The following is a 13,273-nucleotide window of genomic DNA, read 5'->3' as shown; positions in this document are numbered from 1 at the left end:
AAAGTTGCTGAAAACAAACCCATCACAAAAAGAAGACCATTTTACTGACTTTGTAGAAGATTTTGTCCAATCTGAGACCTATAAATTGGTCCTCAAGAACCTACCTGCACAAACCTATGTTTGGCTAGCTGCTTTGAGTATTAAAAGAGGAATTTTGGAACCCAGGACAACTAACTTCAAATCATGATGGAATTAAAGCATAAGAATCCCATTTCTGAGATTCCTGAAACATGCATTTGATTATCTTTAGAGAAGAAAAAAATCTAGGATTTCCTTTATTTAAAAAAAAAGTATATAGATTGATTTTTAAAATTTTAGAAATAATTCTAACAAATCACTTTTCATTTATACAGAAGATAATGGGCCTATTAAACAAAATAATAATAGGGTAAGAATTAAACGGTCTCTAACAGAATATGATATTAATATATCAATGTTTTCCAGCTCATTCACTAAAAGGATTAGCTGTAAGCAGTGCAGTACCTATAAAATGTTGGGGTGGATTGGTTCCTATGAACAGTCAGGTGGTCAGAAGAAAATTCCTTACAGTGGTATTATTGGAGCCCTTCAGACAAGGGCAGATAAAATCTAGCTCTCAAAGCTGCAGGGTATTCTGAAGTGTTACTTCCCATTCTAGACAAAGTAAGTTATTGTCAGCTTGTCTGAGAAATACAGAACAACTCCAATCACTGACCAACTGCCACTGACAGGCAAGCAAACCCAAGAGCCCTGGAAATGGCAGTGACCTCCAGACCACTGGTTTTGTTTCCAGCACAGCCTCCATAGCTATCATCCTAGGAAACCACTCATGTAGAGATGGGATCTGGTGACTGATTCTGCTGATGCTGGAGCCCCTGCCTCTTCAAACGTGTAATGTAGTTTTTCATACAGAGCCTTTCTCTCCTTCCACTTCAAAATTAAGATTACTGGGTTAATAAATTATTAACAAGTATTCCCAATGTGTCAGGGGCTGTAGAGAATCTAAGATTTAATGACCTCTACCTTGCGGAGAGACTTATAGCTTCCATAGCATTTAGAGGCAGGATAACATAGTAGAAAAAGCATGGGACTTGGAAGTCAGGAAACATTTGGGCTGTAATTCAGGCTGTGGCACTAGACATATGATCTTGGGCAAGTCCTTTTGCTTCTCTGAACCTTGGTTTTTTCATCTATAAAAAGAGGGGCTAATAACCCTTGGAATATCATAGGACAGTTGCAAAGAAAGTGTTGTAAACTCTAAAGCGCTAGATAAATGCGCTATTATTGTCATTGTTGTTGTTACTATTAATATCATCATCACCTTGAAAGGATTTTAGAAACTAGTTGGTTCTACCTCTTTACAGATAAGGAAACTGAAACCCCCAAAAGATGAGGCGACTGAAATACAAAGAGTCAAGAAGAGTGGAAGTCAAGAAGTTGTTCAGTTGTTTCAGTTGTATCTAACTCTCTGTGACCCCATTGGGGGTTTTCTTGGCAAAGATACTGGAGTGGTTTGCCACTTCCTTCTCTAGCTTATTTTACAGATGAGGAACTGAGGCAAAGAAGGTTAGGTGACTTGCCCAGGGACACATAGTTAGGAAGTGTATGAGGCCAGATTTGAAGTCAAGAAAATGAATCTTCCTGACTCCAGGCCCAGCACTCAAGCCACTGCACTACCTACCTGTCCTCTGGAAGTCAGGAAGACTTAAATTCAAATCTAGCCTCAGACATTTAATAGCTATGTGACCTTGGACAAGTCACTCTTTGCCTCAGTTTCCTCATCTGTAAAATAGGTATAATAACACCCAACTTCCAGGGTTGTTATGAGGATCAAGTAACATTTGTAAAATGCTATATTAATACTAGTTAGTATCGTGAGCTATTATTATTAAGTGACTTTCCCAAAGTCACACAGGTGACATAGTTGGTATGGAATTAAAAGTGAGGTTCTCTACCACTGTATCTAGCCTTTTACCACATCATGCTGCTATAAGTCATATTTTTTAAGGACATATCCTAACTTGACACTACAAAAGCAAAACAAAAACTTTTTTCTTGCTTAATTAGGGTTATCTACATTTGCAATAACTAAATATAATCATACAAAACCAACCGGAATATGGAAATCTGAAAATTGGTATATAAACTAATACCTGTCCAGAACAATCCATCAGTACCTAGCATTTGGAAAACATATCTTTATGTCTTTCTTACTTTTCAAAAAAATTATTAATGCCCAGAGGAGTCTTCTTCTAATAAGTATGTTTCTAAAACAAGACCCAAAGGATTTTTAATGTTATATGTCCTTAGGTTACTGCCAATTATGCTCTTCTGAGCAGAGATTTCAGTTATGGTATACAATTCTCCCCTTATATCATTATACATCTACTTTGCTTGTATTCTAAAGAGGTTTCCTGGATTAAAAGTGCTTTGTGATTAAGTCCTGCTTGTCAGGGTGTTCATTAGTGGTTCATTGAAGAGGACAATGCTGATTCCAGCAGGAGTAATGGAATATGGAAGAATGCAAATCACAGTGGTAGATAAACCCTTGAGGCCAAGCCCACAAATAAACTCTACTTCTGCTTAGTTTATTTTTGGTGATTCTGCTGGTAAAAGAGCATCAAGGGCTAAAGGAAGCATCATGTGCATTATATTCCCCTCCAAAAACAAAACACTCTTCTAGATTACATGCTGTTCTATTTTTAACCCTAACCTCCACCCCCCAAAATACAGTACAAATTACAATAAGAGAGCCTAACACACCGCCCACTTCCTGTGGATGATCAATAAATACTGGCTAATAATATAATTGATTTCAGATTCGTTATGAAGAATTACAGGGATTGGATCGGTCAAAAGTGGCCACAGATTCAGTCTACCAAAATGCACAGATTTAGATAGCTACGGACAAAGAATCCAAAACTTAGAATTACTGCTGCTTATTTACATAGATTATTAACTAGTATTTGGAAAGCTAAACCCCTGTCCACTATGAAGATGCCTCTGTAGGAGCCTTCATGATTAGAGCTCTCAAATGTGTTAGAGATCAATCAGTCAATTGACAGCTGTGTATGGAATACTTAATAATGGCATATAACAAAAGCTGTTCTCAAGAAGGGGAAATCACCAATGTAAGAGTGAATTTAAGAAATACTGAAATAGTTTTCAGTCATAATACATTAAAGGAACTAGGATTAAATCAGTAATGAAAAGACCTTTTATCTTCCTTATGAAGATATACCATTTTCTTCCATAAAGCTTTACTTTATGATAGGATTCAAGTGCTTAATATTTTACTTTTTTTTTTGTCTAGATGTGGTATAGGGAGCTTCCTATGAAGAAATTACTTCTACTGATGCAGATAAGCAAGAAAGTGGCCAAGGAGCCTTTTAAGAGGTGATTTGCCCAGGGTTACATAGTCAGTAGATGGGACCTGCACTCAGGTCTCTTGAATCCAAGGCCAGTCCTCTATGCATTATGCTATCACTGCTCCATGTAAAAACAGAATAGAAACTCTGGGCAATATCGGACTGATAAACTGAATCTGAAATTTATAAGGTTGGGCTGCCTCTGCCAATTACATTCTGCCTATTCCACTCTGTGTTTTGGCAAAAAGACTCATGGAGTATGGGCAGGCCTGAAACAAATGACTTTCTATATGAGATAGTATAGAGAAGGAACTCAGAAGCCATCTATCAGTGCTGCCTCTTAAGAAATGTAGGGAATGCTAAATGCCATTAATTAATCTAATATCCATATTCTGTGAGCCAACTTTTTCTCTAACGACCTTGACCTTGACTCATCAGGCCCAGAGGATGAGTTGGCTTACTCCTACCTCCTCCCACCTACCCATCCTAGGAATATTTCCCTAGGAATAGCAGTGTTCCCTAGACTGGGAACCATATGCTTCCATCCTGAGCTCCACTGCTATTATTTAGGGGTGCTATGTCTGTTGAGAAGGAGTCCATCTTTCTTGATGTTACCAACACCAATCACTGACCAACTGCCACAGGCAAGCAAGCCTAAGAGCCCTGAGAATGGTAGTGCCCACACAGACCACTGGTTCTATTTCAAATTCAGCCTCCATAGTCATCATCCCAAGAAACCACTCATGTGAAGTTGAGATCTGGCAATTGATTCTGCTGGTGCTGAAGCTCCTGCCATCTCAGGTACTGAAGATCCAGAACAGAAAGTTCTTTTGATATGACTTTACTAGTGAAAATGACATTATATTATTTTTTTTATTACAAGCTAGTGTTTATATAGTGCTTTAAGGTTGGTGAAGTGTTATCTCATTTGCTCCTTAAAAAAAAAAAGGTATTCATTACCATTTGCTTTCTTGGTACAGATTTTCTTTAGTACTTTTCCATTTCATTCAATTGAAACCTCCTGTGTTGTTTCCCACATTAGAATGTGAGCTTTTTGAGAACAGGGGTTGGGTTGACTTTTCTATTTATATTCCTATCTTTCAGCACCGTGTTTAGCACATAGTGATAATACTTGCTGCGGCCATATACTGACCTTCAAGATATTCTCTCACCTTTCTTAATAATGACTTTAGCACTTGGCCTATAGTCTTCGTTTCCTCCATATTCTTTGCAATCACCCTTGGGAATAACTTCCATATTCATATTGCTGACCCTTGTAACTCTGCCCTCTCCAAATTCCTTCACTTTTTTCATCTCCTATGCTTTCTCATCTCTATGCTACTTCTGCCACCCATAAGTAGGTTGCCTTTAACTTAGTGTAATTCATGACCTTAACAGCATAATTTCAATTATTTTATGCAAAAGAAACAGTAAATAACCCCTATGCCAGAACTGGTCTCTGTAGAATATCTCTTAGTGCTTATCCCCATGTTGATGCCAAGCACTGATAAGTCATCCTTTGTTGTAAGCCTTGTGAATCTTAAAAGTCATCTTGTCCAACCCCCTGAATTTACAGATGAGGAAATTGAGACCCAAAAAGATGAAATGGCATTCCCCAAATCCTGTAGGGATAGTACATTGTACAGGTAGGTTTTCCACTCAGTCCTCTGACTTCAAGTCACCCCACTCTTTCCACTATAACCTACTGCTGCTGGACACTTCCTAACATATTTAGAGTATAGTTTAAGTTGAAACATATCTTTTAGGTTTGCTAATGAAATTGTTGCATTGGATTGGATTAATATCCTTCCTAAAACCCAGGTAGATGACTTTTGGGTGAGGGGAATGGAGTCTAGACTTCTTTGGGCAGGAAATGATTTCTTCAGTTTTGAGAACTCCCATCTTGGACTCCCAGTTGGACCTTCAGTCCAATGACATAGATGAACAACTCATAAGCAACTTATACTATTAGAGGGTTGCCTGGGGCACTGAAAGGTAAGTGATTTGCTTGGGGCACTAAGAGATCAAGTGGTTTGCCCAGGATCACAAATAAATTGCTATGATGTTTCTGAAGCAATACTTGAAACCAAGCCTTTTTGACTCTAAGGCCAGCCCTATCTCCATGATGGCATACTATCTCCCATATACATATTACTTATACTGCATCCTAAATGTCTAAATCAACTGACAATCTACAGACCAATTTGCTCTTCACAAAGCCATGATGTTAACTATACTCAATGGCTATATTGTTGCTAATTAATTATTCAGAGATTTCATTTCACATGGAATCTTTAGAGGTATCCAAGTTAAGTTAGACAATTTAACTTCGTTAATTTCAAAAAAGTTAAAGTACTAAGATGGTCACCACGTTGATTTTTTTTTTGTATGTATGAGTAGGGAACTGCATTCGTGATAGCTAACACACTGGATGATAGACTAAGGATTCAAAAAGATCTTGATAGGCTGGAACGGGGTGGGGAACCTGTGGCCACATGTGGCCCTCTAGGTCCTCAAGTGCAGCCCTTTGACTGACTCCTCACTTCTAAGTCCCCACCCAAGTGTGGCCCTTTGGGACATGGGCCAAATGTAGTAAATGAAATCTGGAAGAGATAAACGCAGTAATTGCAAAAATACAACACACATTAGCAATGGTTAGACAACAATTTGTTTGCAAAGAAGATCTGACAGTCTTAGTGGATTGCAGTACAAGTTTGATGTGAGTCAAAAGTATAACAGCCCCCCAAAATGAGATGCAATATTAGCCTGCATTGAGGCACTGTACCAGGAATGGGAGGAGGGGGGTAATAATACTGCTCTCTCCTGGCCTAGAGAGACTGAACTTAGAGTTCTGTGTTCCATTCTGGGTACCACATCCTAGGAAAGGCACCGAGAGGTTGGACAGCAGACAAAAAGGGCAACTAGGATGGTGAAGAACCTTGAAATCAAAATCATGTTGTGTGAGAACTGCTTGAGGGAACCAGATTAACTTGTAAAACAGATTCTTCTCCTACTTGTTTGACCACTTCTTTTCTGTCTCCTTGGTTCATTTGACTCCCATTTGCTAACTCTGGGTGTCCCTCAAGGCTCTGTCCTGGACACTTTTCTCTTCTCCCTCTATCCTATTTCACTTTATGGATCTTATCAGTTTTCATGGATTCAAGTATCATCTCTATGCAGATAAGTCTCAGATCTATTTGTCCAGTCCTAATGTCTCTTCTGACCTCCAGTCTAGCATCTCCCAGTGCTGGCTGTCATCCTTGACTCCTCCCTCTCTCTCATCTCCCCACAACCAAACAGTTGCAAATTCCTGTCATTTCTACCTTCAGAACACTTCTCATGTATACCTTCTGTCCTCTGACATTGCCACCATCCTGGTACAAGCCTTGATCACTTCAAGCATGAAATATTGCAACAGACTAATGGTTGGTTTCCTTGCCCCTCAAGTCTCTTCCCACTCTGGTCCAATACTCACTCAGCTGTCAAAATGATTTTCCCAAAGCATAAGACTGGGTCATCCCTGTACAATAACCTCCAGTGGCTCCCTATTACCTTCAGGATCCAATATAAAAACCTCTCTTTAGCCTTTAAGTTCCTTTAAAACCCAGCCCCTTCCTACCTCTCCAGTATTCTTAACACATTTCTCTCCTCCATGTACTTTAGGATCTAGTAACACTTTCCTCTTTGTTATTCCTTCCACAACATTCCATTTCCCAACTCAGAATTTTCACCAGATGTCCCCCATGCTTGGAACTTTGTCCACTGCTCACTTTTGCCTGCTGGCTTCCTTCAAAACTAAGTTGAGGTCCCACCTTCTACAAGAAGCCTTTCCTGGTCCTCCTTAACCTTAGTGTTTTTCCTTTGAGATAATCTCCAATTTATCCTTGTGTATAGCTTGTTTACATGTTTTCTCCCTCCAACAGACTTAGTACATTTTGAGTAGAGATTGATTTTTGCCTTTCTTTTTATCACTAGCACTAGCATAGCGCCTGGCACATAAGTGGGCCCTCAATTAATGCCTGCTGACTTAACATTATAATTGTAATTATAATTTAAATATCTGAAGAATTATTGAAGGCAAAACGAAAAGGGGATGGAAGAGAATGAAATGGATAGATAATGTCATGGAAATAATGAACATGAATTTGGACAGACTTTGAGAGATAATGGAGGATAAAAGGGTCTGGCATGCCATGGTCCATGGGGTCACAAAGAGTTGGACAGGACTGAAAGACTGAACAACAACATGAAGAATTATCATAACAAACAAGAGATTGTACTTGCTCTGCACAGTGTCAGAGGGCAAGAACTAGGCGCAATGGGTGAACATTGCATAGGTGTGATGTAAGGAGAATCCTAATAATTAGAGCTATGCCAAAGTGGGAGGAGCTGCCTTCTGCAGCAGTTTCTCTGCTATCCTTGAAGGTCTTCAGGCATGGTCCAAATATCCACTTGTTGGGTATATTTTAGAGGAGATGCTTGTTCAACCATTGGCTGGACAGAATTTACCTGAGTTCTCTTCCACCTCTGAGATGTTGTGATTATCCTCACTCTCCTACTGCCCCCTCTAATCACCTGGCCTCTTAGGTATGTGGATACCCAGAGAAGCTCTTGGTCCAGGCATGGACAAAAATCATTCTTCCCTCAATTCACTCAAAAGATAGTGGCAGTTATAGTTCTACTGATAAAATAATGGGAAAATTAAAATAAAGCAAAGATAAGTGTACAGAAGCATAAGATGGTCATTTGTAAAGGCATAGAGATATCCTTTGGTCTGACCACGTTTTGGACACTCCTGATGTCTTGCCCATCTTTATGTCTGTTAGTAGCTTAGCACATTGACTGGCCATCCATAGATGCCTGGGTTCTTCTCTCAGAAGAAACTTATCTTCACTGCTCAGTCTAACTAACATTTCAACCTAATCTAAGCTGTACCCACATGGTTCTTGATGGTTTCCCCTTTAAGCCCCTTCACTTGGTCCTCTCTCTTTGTTCAGGATTGCCTATCTTTCTTTTCTGGCTTCAAAGCTTGAGGCCCTTGTTGTCTTTTTTACCTAGAAGTTCTGGCTTCCAGGCACAAATTAGCTCTTAATCTATTTCAAGGAGAATAGCTGATGCCCCCTGGGTCCAGTTAATGATCCCACCTTTGGCATTATATTGTATTGTATTGTACCTAAGCCCTGCCCCAAGAGGAGTGGCCCTCCTCCTGGGATCCCATCTTACAGTTTTACAGAATTCCAATACCTTCAACAAACATTAGCAACTAGGTTTCCACCCACAATGACAGAAGGATTGTTTTATTGCAAGGCTGCCTAGATTTCCCCAACTATGAAGAAAATGTTTCTTGCTGATATTCAGACCCCCTCGCCACTGAGTTCCAACTTCTCATTTTCCTTTAGTAGGAAAATGCATCTCAACACCTACCTCTTTATTAGAGATCAAAATACATCCTGGATGTAAATTCATTCTTCATTAATATATATATGATGATACATAGAACCACCTTTAAAATTAACCTGGATATACAGATGCAAGCACTGGAAGAATTAAGTTGCCATATTTCTTACATTTAAAAATATTAATGCAATTTTGAAATGTATTCTTATTAGTCAAAGCTATATTATATGAGAAAGTATTGCTATGCTCTCTGGAATCACTAATAAAAGTTATAGGAAGCACAAAGGGTCTTAGTTAGAAAATATGAATTTAAATATTCTGTTTTGTGTGTAATGGACACAACGCAGCAGGGTTACTTGCCTCCCCCTACCACCACCAGGTGTGTGTCATGATTACCTGTTAAGGGAACAAGCCAGCTCTGTCCCTCCTTTACCAGTGTTTCCAGTGATTTCTTGAGGCTTGGAAAAGCCTTGAAAGAATTGCCATGATATAGCCTCTGCTATCACAGTAGAAGGTAGTCAAGAGAAAGGACAGATGAACACCACTCTACATCCACCAAAAAGACTCAGTAGTGAATCGGCAGGAGGCACATTGTTAGGGTATTTGGAAAAGGATGCATTGGACCCCCAATGTGCCCTAATTTGGCTAAGAGTAGAAAATAAGCAGGTTGAGTAAAAGCTTTCTGTAAAACCATTATTACGTACTGAAGAGGAACCTACACAAAAGTAGTCCTTGCCTTGGAGGTTCTTACAAGACTGCAATCAACATCCTCCTGACTGAAGGCATGAGGATGGAAAATATGGCATCGTATGGTTTTTTCCAGTGCTGTGATTCTATTAAAATAATTTTGCTTGCTTTCAGAGAACACCAAATAGTTCATTCTGAAACAACTCTGGAGTTCTGTATAGTAAGATGTCCTAAGTATAGATAGCTACATCATTGTGTACATAAGCCAAAGAATGTATATGACCTGCAGTGTCAACGAAGACCCATGTTGCTTTCTTAAATGGTGGTACACATAATTGAATATAATACGCCAGATGTAATCAAACTAGGATAGAGTACAGATGGACTTTTACCCCCTTATTCCTGGTAAACCTCCTTCTCTTAATGTGATCCAATATCTATCTCATAAGCTCTTCTGGCTGCCATGCCACGCTAACTGTTATGAAGTTTGCTAAAAAACCCACCATCTCTTTTGGGAAAATTGCTGTCTCTCCCATCCTGTACTTGCGAAGTTGATTTTCTGAATTCAAATGTGCGATTTGACTTTTATTCTTACTGAATTTTATCTTATTAAATTCATTCCAGTGTATTAGCCTGTCAAGATATTTTTGGAGCCTGATTCTGTTATCTGTAGCATATTAGCTCTCCCTCCTAGCTTTTGTGTGATCCACAAATATAAGCATCCCTTCTGCCTGTATCCAAGTAATTGACAAAAATACTAAACAGCAGAGGCCCAAGCACAGATTCCCTTGAGCACTATACTAGAGACCTCCAGCCAAGGTGACATTGAGCTGTTAATGCCTACTCTTTGAGGGTGGCCATTCAACCAATTCTACATAGAGGTTACAGTCTAGTAGTGGAATAAGATAAAAACATAGATAATTACAATTCACATGACAGGATAAGTGCATCGGCCAGTTGCCAAACAAAATGCTAGGTCTAAGGTAGGAGGTTGTTAACCACTGGATCAATGAGAAAAGACTTCCTGGTGTAGGTAATATTCCAGTTACGCAGTAAGGATTGCTAGGAATTTCACAAGCAAAGAGGAGAAGATCACTTGGGGTTTTGGATTCTCTGAGATTCAGGATTTGGGGATGGGGCTTAATGTAGCATTTGCTGGCTATCATGGGGGGACAAAAAAAAGGCAGTAGGCTTATTGATAACCATCAGTATTAATTTTAAATCCTAAAACAACTAAGAACCATGGAATTTGAACTTTTAAGTAATTTAGTTTGTAAGCATCAGAGATGCCTACAATTTGATAGGAAAAAAACAAAGCAAATATGATTAGGAACCTATGGAATAGCTTTTAAATTCAAGGACATACTTTTACTGAAATCCATTATCTATAAGAGAAAAAATGTTAACAAATGGTATTTCTATGGAATGGCTGCTCAGTCACCAATTACATTCAAAGCAAGAGGCAATGGAAGAGGAAGGTCATATGAATAGATGTCCCATTCCAATTCATCCCCAATGTAGCTGACAAAGTAATCTCAACATATCACTTTCCTATTCAGTAAACTTCAATGGCTCAAATGTAAACCCTTCTGCTTGTCTTTTAAAACCCTTTACATTTTTCCTGACAGCACACAAGATGGCAGAAGTAGAGTAGAAGAAGAAGCAAACCTTCCGGAAGTTCACCTACCATGGGGTGGCCCTGGATCAGCTGCTGGACATGTCCTATGAATAGCTCATGCATTGTACAGTGTTCAACAGCCGCAGCTGAGGTGGCTCAACAGGGGTCTGTGGCACAAAAAGCATTCCCTCCTGAAGTGCCTGAGGAAGGCCAAGGAGGCAACCCCCATGGAAAAACCCGAGGTTGTGAAGACACACCTTTGGGGTAGGATCATTCTGCCAGAGATGGTGGGAAGTATGGTGGGCATCTATAACGGCAAGACCGAGATGATTGGACACTACCTGGGTGAATTCTCTATCACCTATAAGCCTGTGAAACGCGGCCAGCTGGGTATTGGAGCCACCCACTCCTCTCGTTTCATCCCTCTCAAGTAACCCAGATCCTAACAATAAAAATAAGAAGCTTCTTAAAAAACAAAAACAAAAAACAAAAAAAAACCCTTTACAACCTTTTCAACCTATCTTTCCAGTTTCATTTTATATTACTCTTCCTCCAATATTTTATGGCCTTGACAAGTTGGCTTCCTCTGTGTTTCTCACACATGAAACGCCATTTCCCATCTCTATGACTTTATACTTGACTTCTCCAAACCTGGAATGCACTCACTTTTCACTTCTACTTCCTAGGTCTTTCTTTAAGATGAAACTTATTTACATCATCTCCTACATGACACCTTTCCTCATCCCCACCCAGCAACTGCTAGTGACCAAGCTCCTTTACATTTATTTTGTCTGTGTGTATATATACATACATACATACATATATATATATATATAATAAATATATACACACATATATATACATATATAATATATATGTATATATATATTTTATATATATATATGTGTATATATATACACACACACACAGACAAAATAAATGCAAAAAATAAAAACCATACACATATGTTGTCTATTCCCACGAATGTAAGCTCCTTGAGGTTAGGAATTGTTTTATTCTTTGTGTTTATATCTCCAGGACTAGCAAAGTGTCTGACACATAGTAGGTGTTTAAATGATGCCTGTTGATGGATGGATGGATGGACGGATAAGGAACAGGCCTTATTCAAGTTGCAGACCCTTTCACATTGTTTCTAATTCTCTCAAGGAAGAAATTCTTGGATGTTTTTTTTTCTCTTTTTGTTTCTATTACTGCAGATGGAGAGTAATTCCCTTTCATGTTTAATGATTTTTTTTCCCAAAGCAGCAACATGGGTCTTCGTTGACACTGCAGGTCATATACATTCTTTGGCTTATGTACACAATGATGTAGCTATCTATACTTAGGACATCTTACTATACAGAACTCCAGAGTTGTTTCAGAATGAACTATTTGGTGTTCTCTGAAAGCAAGCAAAATTATTTTAATAGATCACAGCACTGGAAAAAAACCATACGATGCCATATTTTCCATCCTCGTGCCTTCAGTCAGGAGGATGTTGATTGCAGTCTTGTAAGAACCTCCAAGGCAAGGACTACTTTTGTGTAGGTTCCTCTTCAGTACGTAATAATGGTTCTCCATGGTTCATATTCCTCTAGCCTTTCCATGAATTCCAATGTTCCAGAGGTTATTTTACAATTAATTCAATGAAAGTGCTGGTTAGGACACCACCCTCTCACTGGGTATTACAACGGATTTCTTTTCATGTTCATTCTTTACTTTTTTTTTTTTTAGTTTACTATGTCTTAATTGACACTGTACTAATCAATTGAGAAATATTTATTGAAATGAACATGGCATTATAGAAATAGAGAAGAAGACATGTTCCTTGCCTTCAAGAAGTTTACAATCATGTTGGGAAGGTAAAACATATAAATATGAAATGATAGTGATACTAATAGAAGACATAAAATCCTGAAGAAAAAATAAAAAGGCTATAGAGATACACACTGATATTAATTCAAAGTTGGGACTCCAAAAGAGACAAGAATATTTGGGGAGTGAATTTCTGATTAACAGTTATTTATTGTCTAGGTTTAAGTCAAAGAAAGGGTTCTTTGCCAGGGATGAAATACATCTAAACAGCACTGTTAAAAATGAATTTGCTTAAAGACTTGCTAATCTGTTCAAAAGGGCTAAAAGTTAAACGGATACAATAGACTATAGATAGAAAGCAGAATTTTTAAACTCCCTTTTTGCTTCTATTTTCCAAGGTTCTTCAGCC

General features: G+C 38.6%; 1 protein-coding gene and 1 pseudogene across 1 annotated transcript in view; one reads left to right on the top strand and one right to left on the bottom strand.

Annotated features, from left to right (window-relative positions):
• The window catches only part of CAMKMT (calmodulin-lysine N-methyltransferase), a 501,359-nt gene that overhangs the window by 192,337 nt on the left and 295,749 nt on the right, over positions 1-13,273 (bottom strand).
• On the top strand, positions 11,068-11,523 carry LOC110218494 (small ribosomal subunit protein uS19 pseudogene; annotated as a pseudogene).

Source organism: Phascolarctos cinereus, unplaced genomic scaffold (assembly GCF_003287225.1).
Source record: "Phascolarctos cinereus isolate Bilbo 61053 unplaced genomic scaffold, phaCin_HiC Scaffold_2;HRSCAF=192, whole genome shotgun sequence".
Lineage (NCBI taxonomy): Eukaryota > Metazoa > Chordata > Mammalia > Diprotodontia > Phascolarctidae > Phascolarctos > Phascolarctos cinereus.
The sequence above is the reverse complement of the archived record's forward strand: the minus strand, read 5'-3'. Positions and strand labels throughout refer to the sequence as shown.